At 39.5% G+C, this 24,119-nt stretch overlaps 1 protein-coding gene and 1 pseudogene across 1 annotated transcript in view; one reads left to right on the top strand and one right to left on the bottom strand.

Moving 5' to 3' along the window:
- The window catches only part of vstm2a (V-set and transmembrane domain containing 2A), a 78,526-nt gene that overhangs the window by 20,699 nt on the left and 33,708 nt on the right, over positions 1-24,119 (bottom strand). The window lies entirely within an intron of this gene.
- On the top strand, positions 705-23,436 carry LOC138199569 (general transcription factor II-I repeat domain-containing protein 2B-like; annotated as a pseudogene).

Below are 24,119 nucleotides of genomic sequence, written 5' to 3'. Positions count from 1 at the left end.
TTATTAATCTTTCAAACGTACATCAACACACAGTTTACAGACGGAGTGATGGCATTGCTACTGTTCTGCCTTTAAAAGTAAAAGCCACACTAGCCACCGTTTCTGATTTATTTTTACATTCTTTGAGTGCTTTTGTGGAGAAATTAAAGACAGCTTCCAGATGCTGCTGTGAATTGAGGGGAAAAAAAAAAAAACGGGTTCAAACCAGGATGCTGTGTCACAACGAACAGCTTCCTGAGACAAATTATGCCTCAAAACTGCCATCAGTCTCTGCAGTAAAAGTAATATTACCCATGAAAACTTATGACAAATAAAATGTCAGAAGGCCGGGAATAGCTTTTCACAAAAGCACCAGAAGCAGTGAAAAGCAGCAGCATAGCTCCTGGGCTCAGAAAAGACCTCTGTTTGAGCCCTGCTGGGATAATTCTAGCACGGTGGCAAGTACTAAGCCTACAGCCTACATCATGGACTGGGCATTGATTTTAGTGGCTATAATTTATTTATCCCACATCGGATGCCAAATGGATGTGTGCCCGGGCAAAAAAAAAAATAGAAAAGGCTGCTGACTACAAAACTGAAGAGGAGCAGGAGCGGCGCTGCAGAAACGGCTTGAGAGGAGGTGGAGGAGGAAGTTTCTCCAGAGGACATGGAAGCAATTGGCTCCATGGTTGAGACAAAAAAAAGAAGGGCAGGAGAGGCATAAGATGGCTGCTTATGAGCGTTTGCTGCAGAGAGCGTTCCTTCAAGTATTGTAATTACCTTGGAGGAACCGGGGCGCTTTTCTCTGGAGGATGTTTGGCAGACAGGTGATTAATGAGCAGAATTAGAAGCCATAGCTCTCGCTGTCTGCATGTATGCGCGACTCGTACATTGTGACTTCACAGATGGACCTGGCATCCTCTATTGTATCAAGGAGACGTCTTTAACGGCGAGGCAGGATTAATTGTTCTCAGTCTTGGCGTAGGGACTGTTTCAAGTAATCAATTTCAGCCTCCTCTTTTACAAACCACTATAACAGTGGTTATATGGGCTGGGTGTGCAGTCTATATATGTCACCTGTGGAGGATCGAGTCAGACTCTCACTGGAAACCAGATGCTCCACTTTGGTCCACACAGAGTGACTGCTGTATTCCGAGAAACACGGTGAATGGAGGGAAATGGTTTAATTGCTGCTCAAACATTTCATTATAGAAAATCCTATGGGGCTTTTAAAATGGCTTTTCATCACAACACAGCTGAACTCGATTATTTTTCAGCTTCCAGCATCTAATCGATTACTGCAATTTTTGTAACATAAAATTTATCATTTTAATTCTTTGTTTGAATTAAAATCATTTGCTGACTTTTCTCAAAGTGCATGTTATTGCTCTGCGCTCTGAGTAAGTCGGTCATGTGGGAATATGGTGAATAGCAAAGCTTTGCTACCACTCTTATGTTAATCTTGTATGATGTCCTGATTCTAGACACTTTGCCTGTCTCCTCCCTCTCTAGCTCGCCCGCCACTGGAAGCAAGTTGGGGCTCAGTGTCTGGCCCAAGGGCACTTCAGCACGTGGACAGGATGTGTCATCAGGGTCATGTTGTGCTTGGTGGGGAGACATTTGAAGTGCACAGTTTAGTACTTGACGTATTTTTTACCAGGCAGCGATCATCAAGAAGACACTGGAATGTGAATTATTTTTGGTGTTTGAGCCTCATGGGTTTGAAAATTGCTATTATACATTTCCATTCACCGACATCATGAGGAAGACCTGAAAATAAGGACCTCATCATTTTCCAAATTCAGCTCGGACTGATCAGAGCTCTACTATAATAAGTTCTTCAACTGTAATTAAGTACTGTCTCGGAGCATCGTCCTACTCCAGTTTTCGTCACTTTGATTTTGTCATTGTCCTCATCATTATGTCCTCGTTCATGCTAACTCGGGAAGATCGCCAAGCTTGAAGCATTTTATCATCCAAAGTAGCTCCAACTCCAACCTCTTTGTCGTTATTTGCAATGTATCGGTGTACATCTTAAACGCTCCACCTTTCTTCTGTTATTGTTCAAAAACTATGTCCATAGAGGTCCTGTTGTTGAATCCAAAGAAACATGCTCAGTTTGCATTTCATTGATCTTAATGTATTTGTTCCTATTTTCTCCTAAGAAACCTTTCCATCGCTCCAACAGCTCAATAAAGTCCTCACTGTTTTATCTCCTTCCATCTTGACCATGTGATGCACTTTGTTTTTGTTTAAGCCAAAGTTCCACAGCATATCTACAGTCAGTGCAAATTAGTCCAGATCCATTCTGCTGCACTCAAAGTCAGTAAGTAAGTAGTAAGACGCCACAGCATTTTTATCACAGCATATCACATGCTGGCTTTGTTGCACTGACTTCCCATTTATTTAGGTTTGGTTGTATCATTTTTGTAGTTACTTTTAACCTCTGGCTTGGCATTAGCCAACTCAGGTCAACAGAACAGGGGGTCCTGGTTGGCCCTGCTCAGAATCTAAGACCTGGTCTTGCATTGCAACCCCTTAGCCTACAGTCAGTTAGTTATGCAGTAAATATTCCAGCCATATCAATTCACACTCTGTCACTGTTCACAGTTTAACACACAACAGAAAACCTACAAAATATTTTGGGGGATTTTTGTTCAACAGCTCATACCAGGTGTATATCAGCTTTTGCTTTTAAATACAGTTTTGGTGTTAATATGTTTCAGTGAAATGTTATGAGAGTGTGATCATAGCTGCTATATATAACCTCCAGTTCATGCCTCGTCTCAATCAAGTTAGAGGTGACTTTTTTCACTTATGATTAAAATATATATTTTTTAAACTAAAGCCCCGTTGAGGCTGCCACCGCAAATCAGTTTTTTGTCCTCATATCCAGATTGTATGCGCATTAATTTGTCTGAACAGCAAAAAACACACAATGTTATTTTCGCAAACTGGATCCAAACCACGTTTCGAGGTGGTTTGAAATGTGATTCCAAACTGATTTCTACAAATGCTTTTCAGTCCAGACGCTCTGCTGGCTCAGACCGGATTTATTGCGTCGCTCGCCACACGACACACAATGAAGACAACATTTTTAGTGCCAGAGTGAGCAGAATCTATGCCACCACTAACAAAACACTATCTGAAAGTGTAGATGTTGGCGCTGTGGAAGGAAACGACAACAACAGACAGAAAGCAAAATAACTTTGCTGCCACTGCCTGCCCAGCAGCTTCCGTGTTGGAAAGCCGTGTCATCAGCGTAGCTGCGCATATGTGGTTACCACAGCAACCCACGCAAATAGGTTGGTGATACCTGGACACTTCAAATCTGATCCACTCACTTGCAAACAAAAGTGCAGATAGTCTGTCCTCAAGAGCTGATTTGATAAACAAATCCAATTTGGCTGCAGTCTGAACACAGCCTGAGTGACTTTAGCACGGTAACCTTATTTCAATTGCCATATGTTATATAAGTAACCAACTAAAACACACGGGCAGTGGAAATTTGCAGACTTGTAATTACTAAATAAGTAACTTGCAGATGCAAAATATGTCACTAATAAATAAAATCAATGGGAGACATGGCTGCTGTTGTAGTGTCTACATTTTACAGGTTCTGTGTGGGGTGCTGGTCAAAAAATATTCAACTGGATCTTTTCTAATGGTATTTCTGATGGTTCAGTCCAAATCAAATCTGCACTGCTATGTACTGCCTCCAGGAAATAGCCACATTCTCAAACTCTAAAGTCTGACACTTACAAAAGCTTTCACCTTTCCCCACCTACTTAAACCTTAAATGGTGTTACACAGTCCCTCAATACTGTGTGAAATAGTTTGGGTTTAAGCAGTGCAGCTGGTGACTGACCTTTGGGGCTTACTGCAGCTGTATTCACTCACCGCTGAGAGCATTCAGTTCTACAAAACCTGGACAAACTGTATACAACCCAACTTGACTTCTGCTCATACCATCTGTCATACAGTCTCACTGCCCTCCACATTTCTTACAAGCTGAACTGCAGCCCAACAAATACCAAAGAGACTGACCTCCTCAGTCAGTGACTGTGTCCAAAATCCTTTATTATTTGATTGAGTTCATATTTTTAGGGGTTAATGATGCATTATGTCTTATTTCTTCTTTATTTCTTGCCTGAAGGATGTTTAAATAATTGAGATACTTCCAGACTCTGTACATACTGAGATAGAATAAATAACAGGAGAGTCCCCCATCACTAACTGTATGTTATATAGATTAACCTAGTTTAGCTCATTTACTGCAGTTATGGAACAACTGGATTTTCCTTTTGCAGTATCACAGCTGCACAGCATTACAGCACCCGATGCATCTCCTTTTCCCCTTAACGAACTAATTACAGAGAAGATGTTTTTTTTGTCATGTTTCTACAAAGACTGTTTGAACAAAGCCAATAATGTGCATTGAAGATATGTAACATGTCCTGATTGTGGTGATGGTGTTGGCGGCCAAATGTTCCCATTTTTCTGAGTAAATCTGAAGCCTAATCATGTGTTTCTCCATCTTTCGAGAAGGAGCTGATCCTGAGCTCACAGATATTATATTTAAGTCAACATAAAGTCCAAAATCTAATTTCATGCCGAGGCTTACACATAATATAAATTGATTTGTGTCGATCAAACAAACAGAGGAGTCGGCCAAGGTTCATCAGGGTTACAGAATATATTCCACATTTTGTACATCCAAGACAACAGCATCAAGTTGCACAGACCGATGACACGCAGCGGTATTTTAAAACACCAACAGGTCTGACTTTGTGTGGGCGGATAAAAAGAGCAACAATATGAATCTTTTTTGTTTGTGTGTTTGTTTTCCGGATTCTGCTCTGACTCCAGGTCAGATGACTGTGCTCACTTTGTTCATGAATTAAGAATAAATCCATGTCTGGGTTCACCTGCGCCTTTCAAACATTTCAGAAGATTTGATCCAAACTGACTTGTTGAAGTCATAGGCACTAAAACTAAAATAAATAAAAAAGTCTCCATTTTATGAGTGTGAACCCATTAGTTAGCGGGCACTGTGCAAGTGCCATTAAGGCAGTTGTGACTTAATGAATGTCCGATATCAATTCAGAATCCCTGCATTTATCACCTGCCTTATCTGCCACTAATATATTTCTGTGCGTTTCAAATAACACAAAATAAAGAAGGATACATGTTGTTGGATTTAACTCATCAAGGTTATTTCTTAACTTAGTGTCTACCTGATAAACGTTTTCTGAAGGAAATTTTCAAGCCTGTGACAGCAATGTAAACGTTTTCCCAGACACTCTCTGTGTAACTTCCATTATTTTCCCATTTATATTTAATTTCTATCGCATGAGTGGCTTCTGAGCCAAAGCTGCGGCCACTCGCGAGTATCGCAATTTCAATCGCTTGTCTTTTTATTGCAAAACTCTTGCACCATGACACGCTGCCATTCTTCATGCAAATCTCAAATTGACTTCTTGTAAAATGTGTGCCGCAATTATTGTGCGTCAAAAAAAGCTTCATTGAGTTGCTGAAACTAAATCAATGTCACATGAAGAAAAATGGTCATCATTTAAACTGAAATATGAACTGGACCATCCTGTGTTGCTGCGATAGTATTGCAGCTCTTATTGTGAAGGGATAAGATCACGTTAGAGCCTGAACGTGGATGACACTGAAAACACATCAATGTGACCAAATATTGAAATGAGTTGCTCCAGCGATCATCGGCTTTACAAACACAAACACACTGAGTTTAAACTCAGGTCATGGAATTCATATGACACATTAAAGCCTGTAATCTTAAACTGTGATGGTTGAGGAAATGTGTCAGAATACACTGTGAAAAGCTTCTCTTCATCAAATTGCATTATAAAACACCAGCTTAGTGGTAGTATTGAAATACGCATAAAGAGACCTCTAAATTGTCCTTTTACATCTGATATGAAACTATGATATTGAACCTGAATGCCTCTGTAATGTTATGTCATATATGTGTCATGATAGTGGATTTAAAATTAAAAGTCATTCAGTTTTTAACAATCAAATTTGAGATTTTTAAAGTCAGATTTAAATGAAAATTACCTGCCTAATTGGCTATTTAAAAAAAAAAAAAAAAAAAAAAAAAAACGTGTTAACGTTTGATACTAATTATTTTATTATTTATTTGATTGAAGTCATTAGGCTAATTAGTGCTGAGAGAACTTGACCTTCCTCATAAAGACAACCTCATCATAAAGTTGAGGGCGTCCCAAGTACCCAACCGGACTTTTTAATGTTGTATTTTGTAGTTGTTTTTAATGAAGTAATGAATTAATTAAATTGATTGAATTAGATATTTTATAATTTGTGAGCAAAAGTGGATTTTGTTACTTTCAAAGAGAGTCAGGCCAGTTGTTTCCCTTTGCTTCCAGCGTTTGTGCTAAGCTAAGCTAACCATCAGAACTCTGTTTCTCTGCTTCACTTTCAGTGTCTTGTTATTGAACACACTCTGTTTGTCGCTGTCATGTTATTAGTTACACCTATGAAAAGGCCATTTTCGTGCTTTTCATCAGCAAACATTGTAAAAATCGACTAACTCTGACTTCGTCGGATAATTTATGTGACTTAGCACAAAAATGTTGTTTGTGTTTGTAATCTTGGATCCCAGAACCTGAAGCATATCCTCACCAAGCTAAAGGTTTAACGTCCTGTCCCACCGGTGCATCATGTCTTGCTGGCCTTTTTACGGATTTTCTGCAAACCCAAAGCGGTTTGTAAAGTGGACCTGAAAGTGAACCACAAAACAATGAATCGCTGCTGGTCTCATTTCTCAGCTGTGGCCTATTGTTAGCGTTTAGCACACAACAAATCTTTCCTTTGGTGAAGCGGCTCTGTTGTGGATTGGTTGTGAGTGGCTTTGAGATATAAATTGCATAATTCGATTTTTAGCTGATTTTTGATGTTTTGTGCAGCCCAAAATGCTTTGTTCTGTCTGTCACATAAATATCCATTAGTGGATACCTAAATCAAGTTTCCTGTCCCTAAAATAGCTTCATACTTTAACAACCATACTTCCACCTCTTGGCTCTGTTCCCTGCACATCTGGATCCATTTTGTTGGTAGCTGATGGTTCTCTTTTGTCATATAACTGTCCAAATGTGCGGAGTGTGCCATATTGTCAGGATATTTCACTTGCACCACTGGGTGTGACAGCAGAGAATGTCTCAAAGATCTGAAACACCGTATCTTAATGTCAGTCTCTCAGAATCAAAGAGCAAGGCTTTCTTTGTAGGACCGCCATTTGCACTGATGCTCAGTAATGATACAGAGAGGAATCCATCATGGAGGAGGGCTGAGAGATCAGTGTCTCCACCCACAGTAGCAGGAAATAGACGAGCATCCGATGCAGCAATATGATGATATGTTTTGCGTAAGACAAATATAACTCACAACTGGATGTTCCCACTTTGGAGCTAATTATACGCCTGTACACCCGCTGTGATTGAAAGCAATGAGCTCGAGGCCTTTCTCTGAGGGATGTTGATAAAGGATGTCGGGCTTCATGAACCGAAGCTGAGTTCGATGAGACAACATGTGACGCATTAAAAAAAACCTAAGAGGATCTGTGGGGAGTGTACATCTGCACAAAGTAGTACGGAGACGTAGTTTGGTTTGAGGGACATTGTAAAAAGACAGCTGCCATTAGAGAGGATTGTAGAGGAGGCCACAATTTTTTTAATCTTTGCACTCGTTATATGTTTGGGTATCAGCTTTAATTAAGAAGAATCAAAGTATTATTTTAAATGACAGAAATCAAATAATCAGTGAAATATCAGGAGCCATGACTTCTTGATTAAACTGATTTCCGTCTTCAAGTTGGAGTAAACAGAACAGGTCTTTTTATGTTTAGTAATTTATGATTTACAGACAAAGAATAAATGAAATGATGGATGACAACAGGATATAACTAATGTCTGAATGAGCAAAAATAAATGTCAATGAATTTATGGAGGAATAATTCATATCAATAATCTCTAGTTTGATGGTTAAACTTAGGTTTATTTATTTACTTTAGGTTATTTTGACATCAGCCTGAATCATTTGTTTCAGCAGTTCTGGTCAGTCTCAGCAGAATTTGATGTGTGTGGATGCTAGAAACTTCTTCATAGTGGACCAGAGGAGTGTCTTTGCTGACGTGATGCTTCATTGCCTGGCGATGTGTAATGCCGGAGTGGTCTTCTAGATGATTGAGTGGAGAATCTGCCCGTAGATTTCTAGCGTGTTCACAGTTGATTGCAATCAAGTAGATGACTGGCAGATGTTGTCAGCTTGGAGTTATTGTGGGTTGGTGGCAGAATAATTGAACTATTTTAACTTGCACTGGGACAACCCAAAAAGTAAAGAAGTCTTTACAGTGGAGCGGGAAAGAAAAAAAAATCATAAACTGTTGCTAATATAAAGGCATTTTGAATCTGCTGATTCAGTTTTACATTTACTTGGCTTGTAACAATTAAGAACGTAAAATTGCTTTACGTAGAAAAATAATGTTATTTTGATACATGCAAGAGGGGAAAAAGTAACCTGGCTGCGCCGACTGTGGCTCTCATAGCTGTGAATAAAAGTGCGGCTACTCTGCCGTATTAGTGTTTGCACAGCCACTCTGAAGGGCGGACCAATGAGCGACCAGTATTGGTGGTTAACCGCCTTTGTCCCGCCCCTCTTTCACTGTGATTGGATGGCTGGTGACAGTGACGAGGGCAACTATCGCTGACCGGAAAAAAAAAAAACGCGAAATGCTCAGCGCAGAATAAACACTCAGCACCTCGCCACGCTGCTGGCGTTCATTAAAATCAACTTCAAAAACCTTTGGTGGACACAGTAGGTAGTTGCAGTGGTGCCAGAGGATCGGCCAGTTTCGGTGCGAGCTGATTGGTTGAAATTAACCCGAGGTATACGCCCAGTGGGAAGGAAAATTTGCAACCGATTTTCTATGGAGCATCCCAAGACCCATATATTTACAGAGGGAAATTGTAAGGAAATTGACCAGTTTTATCAGCTGGAAAACCAGGTGTTACCTGCATTTTCCAATGGGCTGGGGTCTGTCACGTCACGTCACCTGTGCGCCATTGTTACTTCTGTCCCCTGCACGAGGACTTCAGCTTTTTCATTTCAGAAGGGAATTGTTTTGTCTGCCCTATTTTATTCTTCTTCTTGTCCCCCAATTGGGGGCCTCTAGGGCTTAAAGGGTTAATGGTTTATTTGTTGTCCGTTTTGTTGTAATTTCCTACTTTGTCCTGTGGTCTCCAAAGTTATACAGCGTGCTTTGTTTTAGTCATTAAAAAAACACTCATGGACATTGATGTCGTAATGTGATGTACGATCAGTAGTCTGCACAGGGTGTTTTACTTTGAAAATTGACTGCACGCTCAATGCTTTCCTCTGTCTGACTTCCTGCCAGGCCGATCTGCTCTTTGCAGATTGATACAATCTCTGTCGCACTTCTGTCAAAATTGACTCTGCACCTATCTTTTTAGCACAGTGGAGCGCTGAGCCGAAGCTGCTGAGATCCGCAGCAGTGCGACCGCTGGAATATCAAGCATTTACTGGAATGGCAGCAATCAGGTCTGGTGGCTGTGACGGAGCCAGAACATGACGCAGAAGGATTCAGTAAAAATAAACCTTTAGATGACTTTGTCAACCTTTTGTCTGGTTTTATCCTGAGGGAGAAACATTCCTATCAAAGTTTAAGTGGTATAGTTTTGAGTTTTTGGGCCTAACTGTGTATGTCTCTATAGTAAAGGCATACACTAACAGAAAAATACAAATTAACTGCAAAACAGGAGTTTCATAACAGGATGTTATTAATTGCTAATTAATTAAATGACAAATATTACAGGATGCCTAATGTAATTAATATATAAATGAAAATGTCCCAATAATCTTCAACTCAGCCTGTAACATGCAACTCCTCTGAATGGCAATATGGTCACATGGAAAGAGATGTATGTCCCTGAGGTATACAACAATTTATAATCTGTGTTATCTGTTGAGTCTTTCAGATGCAGTGACTAAAGGTGAAAAAGAGCAAGAGAAGTTCCAAAAGTAGTTATCTGTATATTTTGAGTCCTGTTGACAAAGAGTGATTAATGCAGTCCCTTTTTAATTAAAGATGAAGTTTTACTGTGCTCCTTTTTTCTTCCACCCCATGGGAAATTCATCAGGAATGTTTCCTGGCTCCATGAGTCCAGAGACGGCTTGTAAAAGTCCTCTCAGAAAACAAGACTTATTGTGAGACGTCAGTGTGTTCGGTTTTGTTCACCCTCAAGTGGAGAGTTTTATGATGTGCCCTCAGTTTGATTGATAAACAGCTGATCCTTGGTATGAAGCATGCGCTACAGGATACGTTGAATCATCTTCTTTCTATTGTGGCTCTAAAGAGATGGTAACTGACAGAAGACAAGCATTCTGACTTGTTAAGCCAACAAAAGACGCCAGCGCTGAGATCAATTAAACACAATAATTGACTAAGATCCTTGCATCATCTTTTAAACTATGAAATCTACAACTAGAAGTGCAAGACATGTCATCATCTTGAAAGACTCGTGCCTGTCAGAAAACACAATTGATCAGTAACATAGAAATGTATCTTGAATACCCTGTGCAAGGCATCATCCTCTGACAGCTGCTTTAAAGATTAGATAGAACATTTTTTAATTGTCTCTCCCAGAAAAAGCCAAATAAAAATAATTAAGTATATGATACATTTTTTTTTTCGAATTAATATGGGGGAAAAAAAAAAAAAAAACTTTTTTTCAACCCACCACTAGTTAGAATTGTAATTGCTAACAAATTGAGATGCATCCATTGTGTTGGAAATAACAATACTGTATATATTATAATGTGGTAAAAGGGCAGTCGGGAGGTTTGTCTTCTTCAAAGTAAAAGTCATTTCTCCGTCATTTAATTTCTCCATTGGACAAAGGCAATGTGTTTTACCTATAACAATAACAATAAAGTCCATCTGCAGAGGACTGTGTGATGCCATCAAACGTTTTCAGCCACTTACGAAACAGATCTCATGGTGGTTTTGTCAAGATTGAGCTTTTAATCTCAAGCACTCTCAGAAACCATTATTTCATTAAATTGCATTGTGCTCTTTTGGAAAGAAATCCCCTTCACTATTATTGATCCTTGAAGGCAAAGGTGTCACTTCCCTCAGGTCTTGAGCAACCTCACCCAAGCTAGTCACTACAGTGATCAGTAATAACAGTCATGTGCTTGTGGTTATTGTAACAGGGTTTTTGTGACATGTCCCACTAATCCTCTGCTTCACTACCAATGTGGGTTTGACAGTTGAGACATCTTCAGTGTTTTTTTTTTGTTTTTCAGCTGAAGTGGTTCTTTTTCTGAGCAAACAAAATAATTTTAGAGCAACCATCATCAATCTTAAATGAGACTCCCTCACCATTCCTAACATTGCTTGACACCACAACATCATTCTCATGCCCCGGTCCTGCTTTAAACGATCTGACTCAAGAACGGTACAAACAAAATCCTCATCATCATTAGCCTCAGGCACAACTTCATTAGCAGAGCTGTTGTCATCAAACAAAGCTGTAAACCATGTTTTTGAGAAAGTAAACAAACATTGTCTGGCTCTTTCATTATATATTGCCCACATCCTAACTAACACTAACACTCACACTCTTTTTTGTAAACTTTTTAGAATAAAAATGAAATACTTTTTACATTGACCTTTCTCATTGTGACAGGGAGGGATTCAATTGAATTAAATTAATCAATTAGACAGGGTGTAGTATAGTTTCAGGTGGCTAAAGGCCTAATATGCATAGCTGAGTTCTGTATGACACCATTAGGTTGAGTTATATACAACAAGATCTGTAAGTCCAATGTGTTTCAATCAAATGGTTAAGAAACCATGAAAGGCTTCATGCACAGTACTGTTTCTGAATGTGCCAGTACATTACGGAGAATCTCACCAATTCTTAAATCTGTGGAGGTTTAGGTTTGCTACACTTGTTCTGCCTTTGAGAAACTGAACTTCCCTAACCTTCTGAAAGTAACTGGGAAATCATCCATGTAAAATCCTTTCACCAGTATATGGCTGGATTTAAAGTGCTCTTTCCTCGATTCAAAACCATGGCAGTTCTCTTTAAACAACTGTGATCCAGCCAGGAAACCGAACTAGCTCCAGGTTTTTTTTTTTTATTTACTTGTATTTTATACAAGATCATTCATCTTGTAAAGTACATATCAACGTACCCTCCAGGCAAAATAGTACTGGAGTAAATGCTGCATGCGTAAGGCCCTTACAAACTGACAGTGTATTGATACTCAGTGACACATATCCAATGATGATGGATGTGTTTAGCATCTTTGAGATCCATTACAGCCAGAACAACTTAATCATGTCTAATAATGAGTTGTGAATGTTGCATGCATTTCATATCCAATCTCTCCTCTAGCTGAGACCCCTAGGAGCGATGTGGCCCCTTTTTAAGAACAAAGTGAGGCCTTAGTGGGTGTAAAATACATAAAGCACGGTAGTGTGCTCGGTAAAGTGCTTCCTAATTACAATGCTCACTGACTCCCAGTTGAAGATGTTTTGGGTCTAAGCTTAGTTGTTAACTCTAATTACATCCCACAGCTGACAGGGGTCCCATTCACATGCACACACTAATCCCTTTACAGCCCATTGGTTTATGACAAGAGCTATGTTAATTACATGTAAAGCCCGCAATTGTGCATGTAGAAAACATGAAAGTGCTTGAATTGTGTACAATTACTACATTACTTTATCCAATGAAGGGGAAATGACCATTTGACAAGCAAATGTTACATGAATTTAAGGCCAAAGCAACACTCCCAGAGAACTGTGAAATGGTCTGAGAGCACACCATAAGCAGGAGGTTTAGACCATGGTTCTACCAACTGATACTAAATATGACATTGGTCACATCTATTACGTCACTATAATCATCTCAACTCTGTTCATAACACCCAAACATTCACTCCCTGTGTACAACGCTGAGTTCAAGAATTAGATATTCACATTATTTTCAGACGCTGTACTTGCAGTTCAGACGTCCTCAGACGAACACTTGACTCTCTCTGTGTCAGAGCATCAGAATCACACAGCGTTAGCTTCAGAGAATTACAATTAGTGGGCCAGGCCCAAGCCCAAAGGGCTGCTGGAGTGCTTCCAGCTCTTCTTTTCACATTTCATCCAAATCGCTGCACTTAAACAAATAATGCTTTTCTGTCTCATACGTACATAAATTCATCATAAAATGTGCCTGCAAAGGAAACAACAACAACAACAACAACAACAACAACAAAACTCTTTAAATGCTACTCTAAAACTTTTCATCACTAGGTCTAGTAGCATGTTGAAAGTAAAAGACCCACATGATGGAATTATTCTATACCCATTCAAGTTAGGATATAGGGCTAAACTGGAAGTTAGAGAACTCAGGCAGCGGAAGTCTCTGGCGGGACTGATCTGTCCAGAGAGCATGGTCAGTTCCCATTCATCTCAGAGCAGGAATGTCACACCTGAAATAAGATGTAAAAACTCTGTACACTGTGAAATGCAATGAGATTTATCTGGTAATGATAGATAATTAATTCAGCAAGGGCTTAAAGGACGTGTGTAATAATATGTAAAAAGGACTAACGCTTTAAAATTGCTGGGGTTTTGGTTTGAGTTTACTGATTCTTCAGATCTCTGACTAAACTTACTTCAAAAGGTTGAGTATGTAGACTGTTGTAATACCATGTGATATAATAAATAGTTATATATAAAAAAAAAAAAAATTAAAAAATAAGCCTTGTAGCCCATGGGCTGAGTTAAAAAAATAATTTAAAAAAAGTAGAAACAGTGCTTTTCCTGTAATTCTTGACGAAAACGATTCTGCTGGGTCAAATTAATTTTGTGGATTTATTTTCTTAAAAAACTTTGCAAAAAAACTTACCATAAATACTATACTGTATATTTCAATTAATATTTCTGATTTGTTCTTGTTCTTTAAATCTTGAAAATTGCAAAAAGTGGTGGTGCTTTATCGTCCATGTGTTTTGCTACAGCTATTCAACCTTAAGATGCCTGTTTGTAAGAAAGCCACAAAAGATGCAAATAACCTCTAACGCTACATGAGAATAGAATCTTTATATTAAAAAATTAGAAAAACACGTTTATTTTTTTCCTCTAAAAAAATGGGCTTGGACATGGTCAGTGTCTGCTGTCTGCAGCTGTAATTACTCATAACTGTAAATAAGCAGCCGATTCTGTGTGATTGTGTTTTGTCTTCAGTTAGAAAACAATTAGACGATTCTGATTATATCTGATGAGAGTTTAATTTTGCTCCTCTTAAATTGCATTCTTGCATTATTTGTGAGGCAAAATAGCCAATAACCCTGACTTAGAATAAGTTAAAAAAAAAAAAAAAGAAAGAAAGGAAGAAAGAACATTGACTCTTTGGACAGTAAGTGGGCATTTATCATTCTGAGTGCATGCTGTGTACATATAAATGTTTCTTTCTCTGTTTTGTTCTAAAGGTTTTCGATTTTTTTTTTTTTATTGCAAAATGTGCTAAATTATTAAAACAACAAAGGAGGGGGTGAGAATAATAATAATAAAAAAAACGTGATCCTGTTAATAGAAAGCAGAGGGAATTGGCATCACTGTAGTTTTGTGCTTTAGACACACAAGGACATTACATTATACAACGAGTAGTTCCGACCCAGCGATCTGATTGGTCAACTGTACATTTGGAACATGCTCATCATAACAACACGCCCTGCACATCACGAGAAATATCACTCCGCCTTCTAAATGGAAATATATAATTGGGATTGAATTTCATATAATATGCAGTATAATGTTGTTTTTACTTGTTATAGGCATTCAGTGATGCTTACTGACCACATCACTGTTGTGCCAATAATCACGTTAAAGCACACCCTCTCGTGTAATATTGCTTACACATTCTGTATGCTGACCCTTGTTGCATGTCATCTACCCCTCTGCTGCTCAGAAAATAGACAGAAGCCAAGTATGACAGCCCATGTTAATAGTCAGTCATAAAAGTATGATGAAGAAGTGTCGCGAGAGGAGAAATAAAGTATTAAACCAGGCAGGTTGTTGTCTTCCCCTTCCACAAGTGTTAAAATGACTATATATATATATATATATACAGTATATATATAACTTAGAGCTCTAAAATATTTTGGCATGAATGGACCCGTGCCGTCTAATGGGTACGAGTGTCACCCAGTGCGATGATGCACAAATTAAATATATGAATATATCACAGTGTGAACTTGACACTCTGAACAGGTCTGTTTAAGTTCTATTCATTCAAGAAGATGGTCGGTAATACAGCAAGCTGAAATATTTCATGCACCCCTTGTAATGATGGTAAAACTGTGCAGATAAAAGTATTATTATTATTATTATTATTATTATTATTATCATTATTATTTTTTAATAAAGACACACTTGCAAGAAATAGCAGAGCAGCCGAGCAGTTATGCAGCGAGCCTCCAAACTGACAGACCAGGCTACACCGTGACAGAAGCCTCTCCCGAGCCCGTCTCTCAGCACTCTGAGCCCAGCTCGGCTGCTACCTCCACGTCCCCGATGTCGTTTCATCTGAGGTGGGATCCGGTCCAGGTGATAGCAAACATCCCTTGATAAATGCTCCGGCCTTTTGGCCCAAAACAAGGTCATGTTGTACTTCACAATCAGTGACTGATAAGGCCACTCAAAACGTTTCTCATACAGTTACAAAGGTAACTTTACACAAGCCCAGTGTAAATTATATGGTTCCAGAAGGAGACTGCTTATCCATCACGCTGTAGTCCTGAAGACCTAATGAAACTACTGAGATATGTTACATGAGGAACATCTGTTCTGCCCCAAACAAGACAAACACACAAGAGGACATTCATGGAGACAGCTTGTCTCCATCATCTAACAATATAATGTGCTAATTAGCAACAGACACAAAATGCAACTGGGGCTGATGTGAATCCTGTGTCACCAGCTCTGTCGATATCTGGTCATAAATTTGGGTGTTTGAAGTTTTAATGTATTCTAATCAACCCAATAGTTTTAGAGAAACTTACAACCACAGATGTCAACCGTATTTTAGTGCTAGAGGTCAGAGAATCCTTCAAGGGGATAGTAGGTGTCATTTTAATTGAAGTAGTGTAAATGACTTGACCAAATTTAGTGCTTTGAGACCGTAAGGTGATAAAGCACTATGCAAGTACAGACTATTTACCATTTACCACTTTAGTGTCAATCCAGCCAAAGCTATGAGGACATTTCACAAAAAGCTAAAAACGTCAACTTGCTCTCAGCAAGATAAAAGAGTCAAAGCTTAAAGTTCATCCTCAGCTGACCAATAATGTCTCTCCATGTGGACCACAGACAGACTGACAGCCAATGCAACCATGTTGCTATTATGGCTCTATTCAATGTTTGGTTAAGTTTAGGCTTGAAATTAGTCAAGGTTTGGAAAAATAAATCGTTGTGAATAAAAGAGACATATGGCCTAAATGAACAGCGGTCATGGTTTGTTGCATCATTTTTCCACTCCATCCTTCAACTGAAGTAAAATAAATGCAGCTGTGATTGTATTTTCTGCATTATTATAAAAAAGGTATTTTCATTCTCTAATTTCATGTACCTTACGAAAGAAAAACATATTTTATTTTACTTTTTGATTGTAAATTAGCTTCTTTTAGCTTCTCCCCTCAAATATGTATTTCTGCAATTCTCCACTAAAACTTGTTCGATTAAATGGAGTACGTTGGTGCTCTCAAGAAAATAATCTCTTCACATTGAGCTTCTCTCCTTTTTCTAAAGGTCTACTATTGTAGGTTGGCACGAAGCAACCAATAATCCGAGGATGGAAACAGACAAGCGCAGGAAAGGGCGTGATGAACAAGCATGAAAATGAATCGGCACCTTTGAGGAGTCCTAATTGATTTGGCAGTTTAATTTTTGTCCTGGCTGGCTAATCCATTTCCAGGGAGACAAAAAGGTGAAATGGCACGGCTGGGAATGAGGGGACAGAGCCAAAGGCAGCCTCCGAAGAATACAGAATGAAATGAGACACACTGAGTGAAATGCCAATTCAAGTCGACGGCTAGCAGAATGACAAAGTACTTACTACGTGCAACAGGAATGCCTAATGAAAGCCGAGGGGTGGCATTTTAGGACAGCCCTAAATTGTGACAGCTTGAGCCAAGTTTTAAAAGCTCAACTAGACCATTTAGTACGTTGGCAGCTCTGACGAACAACAGTTTGAAAGGTGACATCAGCCAGTGTTTTGTGCTGCTTTATCTGAGGCATGCATCGCTCACTGCAGTGTAGGCCAGACCTTTAGAGAATAGTAGATTTCTCTCCTCTCCCGGACAGACTTTTCCATCAGTGACAACACAGAGAATCACATTTAATTTGGACAAGAGGGTGCAACTACAGAAGCCCAATTAACCGGAAGCCCTTTTCTCTGCCAGCCCCAACGCATCAGTGTTTAGCCTATTACAGTTTGATGTCAAGCCTTCCAACTTCCAAATAAACTCTGCTCTTGGGGTATGTGGGAAATGCGATCAACTTTTCTTTTCTCTTTGCTAGATACATTACAATATGTCAGCAGCCTCAGTTAAAAAATAAAAACTAATGAGATCAGTTTTTATTTCAGACCCTGATGATCTTAGCAAAATATGATCAAAACACATTGAGGTGTGCATGGTGCATTCCTAACGAGTTCAGAAAAAACTTAAAAACATTTGATGTGCACCCCACAAGAATCAGGGAGAAGATGAGTCTGAATTCAAAACACTACAGATGACTCTTATCTGCTAACAGTAATGGTGGAGAAAAAAGCGCCACAAGGGTGGTACAATAATGGAGGCAGAACATGAAAAAGGCCTTTGAAATAACTAGATCACAATTACAAGGACAGCTACACAAGTGAATTGCATTAAGTTGAATGACAATTAGCAGTATGAGTGTCAGCGGAGAACAAATGTGGCATAATTTTGAACACACGACTTTTATAATGAGCAGGATGCATTTGTAAAGCCAGATGAAGAGCTGAACAGTTACCTATATGACATTTTGTACTGACTTGAAGGAGAACTGGTCAGAAAAACAAAAAATATTGATTATTTTTCTTGTATATAAAATGATACATGATCATTTGGCTTGAAATTTGAAAGATGACAATCACTGAAAAGAGCCAGAGAAAAGGTCTCTGAAATACCGACAGTAGACGACAATGATGATCCATAAGAACAGTGGCAGCTATTGGATAGCCTGCCTGCCTGCACCAAATTTGTGTTCAATGCTTCAGTTTTCTTTGATTATTGTCTGGAAACACTGTTCACTTACCCACTCTGAAGGGCGGACCAATCAGAGACCAGTGTCGGTGCTAAAGTACGATGATGCTTAGTTAGTTCAAGTGTCTTTTTCTAAATGTTGTTACAGGGGTGGTAGAGTTTTGTCACATACTGACTGATTAAAGACGGCCCATGTAGTTTCAAAATGCCCAGTGGAATACCATATGGAGCGTACTGAGCGTACCCGTATAGTCACGCAGTGAATTTGCATCTCGTAACACAGTATCGGAAATAGAAGCTCATCGTCAGGGTAGGAAATAGATCAAACTGTGATGTCAAGAATTGACAAAGAAATAATTGACAAAGAAATGGATGAATAACTTCAAATAAACCCAATGAAGTATTCACTCCAGTGTAGAAAACGATGGAGAATCAGGTTGTGGATCGGCATGTTTGTGGTCATATTGCAGGCAGTATGAGGAAAGTGTGGGATACAAATGCTGCGTCTGACGATTCTCAAGTTTTATCAGTAGTCCAATGCTTACTGCTGCACAATTCCACAGCGGCTTCATTAATGACTGAATGACTGTTTTTATTGTTCTCGTGTCTTCAATAGCCTCACAAAGCAGCAGATTTAAACACAAAAAGCCCAACTTCCATGAGTTTCAGTTTAGGATTGGACATATGGGTCCTTCATTTTAACCATCAGAACAGTCTTAAATAAAAAGCCCAACTGAATGTTACATAAACCCTGACTTTGTCAAAGTATATTGCAACAGGCAGTACATCAGTCACTATTATTCATGCATCCATGCTCTGAAAGAATGTGAAACAAAGCAACATGAGTCAAACTAATGTGGATGCAAATGCATGCAAATTAACCCTGGGTATTTTTCAATGAAAAACTAAACTAAACTACTCTTTTTTTCAAGTGCTCAAACTTTGAGGAAAATAAAGTAGAAACATAGTAACTGCTGAGCGCTAACTTGGTTTGTTACATAGAACCATCTGAGAAGTCGGCCCTGGAAACTTTCAAAAAATATGTGTCAGGTGATTGGATAAACTATCAGCCTATGGAGTATAACAAACAATCAGATCAGTTTTGTTTTCAAGAGTCAGTTATCTTTGCTGTCGCATCAAAACCAAAGCTGCCAGCGGGTCCTCACAGAACAGTGTTTGGTCCGATCCACTGCTAGTTCAGACACAACTTTAAGCCTGAGAAGATGGATTCTCATGGCATCGCAGGATTTGTCGACCTCAGGAATCCAGCTGCTTCACAAAATAAGCTGCTTTCTGAGTCCAGTTCAAAGTCGGACGCCTAAAAACATGTTCAGTAAATTCTGCACACAGTTGGTGAGTATTCTGCTAGCTACATGTACTGTGTACATGTAGTGAATTTATTGGCTATTTAGAACAAAAAATCATGGACTGCAAAAACACGATGGTAGTGAAATTCAAATGTATGCAGTTATTGGTTAAAATCCTCCACTGGCTCTTTTCTTCATCACATTTACTCATAAAATCCAGCATTGTCCACATCATTGTGGAACAGCATCATCATGAAAGGCTGTCTATTCTAGGATGAATAATTGTTTTATAACATTATGATTTTTACTTTACCAAAATAAGAGCACCTTCTATCATCATCATGGCTGGAAAGAATCTGCCAGATTCCATTTCACAGGCAAGTTTACTTTATACTTTCATCATATCTAAAATCACATAAAATGATTAAATCCTAAGTGATGCATTTGTTGAATCTTTTCAGTGTGAAAATTACTCAGCCTAACATTGGCAGAGCAGAACAGTCTATTCTTTGGGTCACACTGAAAAGAAACAGTGGGCAAAATGTTATAAAAGAACGGAAGACCTGGGACATGGCTGACGAAGGAAGATTTCTGTGTTTGAGTGTTTAATTTCATCACCAAGAATAAATCACAGCTGATTCAGTCCCTGAACTGATGTGACTTTTAAATTGTATAAATGCTGTTTGACACATTCACTCCAAAACAATTTATGCAATGATGATGCGTTCCTGTTGTTCTCCATTACTTCTGAAAAGTAACCAAACCATTTTATTTTAGACAAAATACTCTTCTAACACCCTTTCAAAGCCACTATCCACGAGGTGGAGTTCCTCCGGGATCAGCATTCCTTAAAAAAAACACCTGCTCTCTAGCCGTAATAGAAGAAAAGGGAGGATGTTGTGCTAGCACGTTTTTGTCTGAATATCTTTGTTCCTCTGAAAATCGAAAACTGAATTTTTCACCACAAGCCATCGTTGTGTATGACCTTACAACTGGACTACTTAAGCAGCAAGAGGCCGCTTCAGCACCCAAAATGGGTATTTCACTATTGATCATTTAAAGCCGCAACATGCTCATGTTTACCAACCACCTCCGTGTGGTGTTTCATAGCAAAAAGATACCAAAGGGAAAAGAGAGGTAGAAAATGCATCATTTTCCCACAAAATTGTGGAAATCATATATATAATTTCCCACGTGGATGTAGAGATATATACGAGGGTGGATTAATACGTATATATGCATCTATGGCATAGATGCATATATAGGTTAGGTTAGGTTAGGTTAGGTTAGGTTAGGTTAGGTAGTTACTTTATTAACCCCCGAGGGGAAATTTTTTCACTACAGCAGCATACAGAAGCAATAAGATAATAATAGAACAATAGAAAAGCAATAAAATAGCAGTAAAATAGCAGTAAAAATATAAAATATAAAATATAAAATGCACAGTATATACAGTATATACGTATTATGCAGGGGTGGGCAAACTATGGCCCGCGGGCCACATCCGGCCCACCGAAGATTGGTACAGAATTGTCCAAATCAAATCATATCATAATTATGACTGCATTCATTTGACCTTGTCCTGTAATACCTGGCGGTCCAGCAGGTGGCGCACTAGGCGCAGTGATACATTGACTTGATTTTGCGGAGGCCGGGCTGCTCTCTGTTGTTACTCTGCTGCTGCTCTGAACACATCTGCAACAATGAACGGGCCAAAGAAAAGAAAAGTCGACAGCGAGCCCCGAGTGTTTAATAAGGAACGGACAACTAAATACTTTTTCACTGAAGTCCGGTCGAAGGCTGTGTGTCTTATTTACCAAGAAACCGTTGTGGTTTTAAAGGAATACAACATCAGCTGTCACTTTTCCACCAAGCATGCTAATTGCGCTAACAACCAGTCAACGCAGGAACGGATGGCGACCGCTCGGAGGTCGGCAGATCGTTTGCAGGCTCAGCAAAACACCTTTATCTGACAAACTGCCATCCAAGAATCAAGCACGAAGGCAAGTTATTTGCTGGCATTCAAATTAGCAAAGACCAGCAAGCCTTTCTCCGAAGGGGAGTTTCTCAAAGAGTGCTGGTAGAGACAGCAGGTATCTTGTGTCCTGAGAGCAAGAACAACTTGCAACAACAAGACTTAACAAACTGGTTAAGAAGGCCGGCTCCATCATCAGCTACAATCTGGATAGTCTAGAAAAGGTGGTGGAGAGGAGGACGCTGAACAAACTATTATCCATATTGGATAATCCTGACCACCCTCTTCACCACCTGCTACAGGGACAGCGGAGCACTTTCTCTAAAAGATTCCTCCAGCTCCGCTGTCACAAGGACAGATACAGGAGATCATTCCTGATACAGGAGATCATTCCTGATACAGGAGATCATTCCTGATACAGGAGATCATTCCTGATACAGGAGATAATTCCTGATACAGGAGATCATTCCTGATACAGGAGATCATTCCTGATACAGGAGATCATTCCAGATACAGGAGATCATTCCTGATACAGGAGATCATTCCAGATACAGGAGATCATTCCAGATACAGGAGATCATTCCTGATACAGGAGATCATTCCAGATACAGGAGATCATTCCTGATACAGGAGATCATTCCTGATACAGGAGATCATTCCTAATACAGGAGATCATTCCTGATACAGGAGATAATTCCTGATACAGGAGATCATTCCTGTCGACCGCAATTAGACTGTACAATAACTCACCTCTGGCAAAATAATACTGTTGACTGTGTTTTTTGGTTGTTTGTATATAATATGTATATATATATATATATACTGTACTGTATACACTGTATATACTGTGCATTTTATATTTTATATTTATATTTTATAATTTTACTGCTATTTTATTGCTTTTCTATTATTCTATTATTATCTTGTTGCTTCTGTATGCTGCTGTAGCGAAAAAAATTTCCCCTCAGGGATTAATAAAGTAACTACCTAACCTAACCTAACCTAACAAATTAGAAAACATGAGCTCATCACGCAGGACGGTGACTCGCCGTGTTGAGATGATTGACGAAGACTTGGCTAGCAAGCTAAACAAAAAAGCGGAGTCATTTACATTATATTTCTTGGCACTGGACGAAAGTAACGACATAAAGGACACCGCTCAGCTTTTAATTTTTATCAGAGGGATTAATGACAATTTTGAGATAACAGAGGAGTTTTTGGCCGTGGAATCCCTGAAGGGGAAAACGCGGGGAGAGGACTTGTATGACGGCGTGTCGGGGGTCATCGAGAGGCTCAAGCTACCTCGGAGTAGCTCGCCAACGTTACCACAGACGGATCGCCAAATCTGACTGGAAAAAACGTCGGGTTGCTCAAAAGAATCCAGGAGAGGGTGAAAGAGGACAACCCTGAGCAGGAGGTCATTTTCTTACACTGTGTAAATCTGTACTGCAGCTCGACCACGTAGTGAAGCCAGTTGTAGAAGTGGTGAACTTTATTGGAGCGAGGGGACTTCACCATCCTCAGTTTATCAAGTTTCTTGAAGAAACTGACTCTGATCACCAGGACTTGCTTCACCACTCCAACATCCGCTGGTTAAGTTTGGGGAAAGTATGTCAACGAGTGTTGGAGCTCAAACAGGAGATTATCGCATTTTTGGAGCTACTTGAGAAAGCTGACGATTTTCCTGAGCTGAGTGACACAGATTGTCTTTGTGATTTGTCTTTTGCTGTGGACATACTGACACACATGAATGAGCTGAACGTGAAGCTACAAGGGAAAGACCAGTTTGTGCATGAAATGTACTCAAACGTCAGAGCCTTCAAAACCAAGCTAGCTTTATTCTCAAAGCAAATGTCAAACAAGTCATTTGCTCATTTCCCCACACTGGCTACGCTGAAAGACGTCCTTGACATGAAGACATACAGGAAATCATTGGACGACCTGCACGTAGAATTCTGCCATCGGTTCTCTGATTTTGGAAAAATTGACAAGTCCCTTCAGCTGGTGTCCTGTCCCGTCAGCTGGTATCCTGTCCCTTCAGCTGGTGTCATGTCCCTTCAGCTGGTGTCGTGTCCTTTCAGCTGGTGTCCTGTCCCTCCAGCTGGTCTCATGTCCCTTCACACGAGACCCTGAAACGGCGCCACAGGAGCTGCAGTTGGAACCGATTGATCTCCAATGTGACACCGTCTTAAAGGAGAAGTTCAACTCTCTTAAACTGGATGAGTTTTATGCTTCATTAAAGCAGCCAAATTTCCAAACATCCAGAAGATGTCCCAGAAGATGTCCCAGAAGATGTCCCAGAAGATGCTGGTGTTGTTTGGCTCTACGTACGTGTGTGAACAGACTTTTAGTGTGATGAACACCAACAAAGCACCTCACAGATCCCATTTGAGTGATGAACACCTCAGATCTGTTCTGAGAATTGCCACAACAAAACTAACACCAGACTTCGATGCACTGGCAAAGAAGGGTGATCAACAACACTGTTCCCACTAAAAGTG

The sequence above is a fragment of the Embiotoca jacksoni genome, unplaced genomic scaffold (genome assembly GCF_022577435.1).
Source record: "Embiotoca jacksoni isolate LCO1_2020_lvr unplaced genomic scaffold, fEmbJac1.0.p SCAF_17, whole genome shotgun sequence".
Classification (NCBI taxonomy): domain Eukaryota; kingdom Metazoa; phylum Chordata; class Actinopteri; family Embiotocidae; genus Embiotoca; species Embiotoca jacksoni.
Note: the sequence above shows the minus strand (reverse complement) of the source record. Positions and strands in the feature narration are given on the sequence as shown.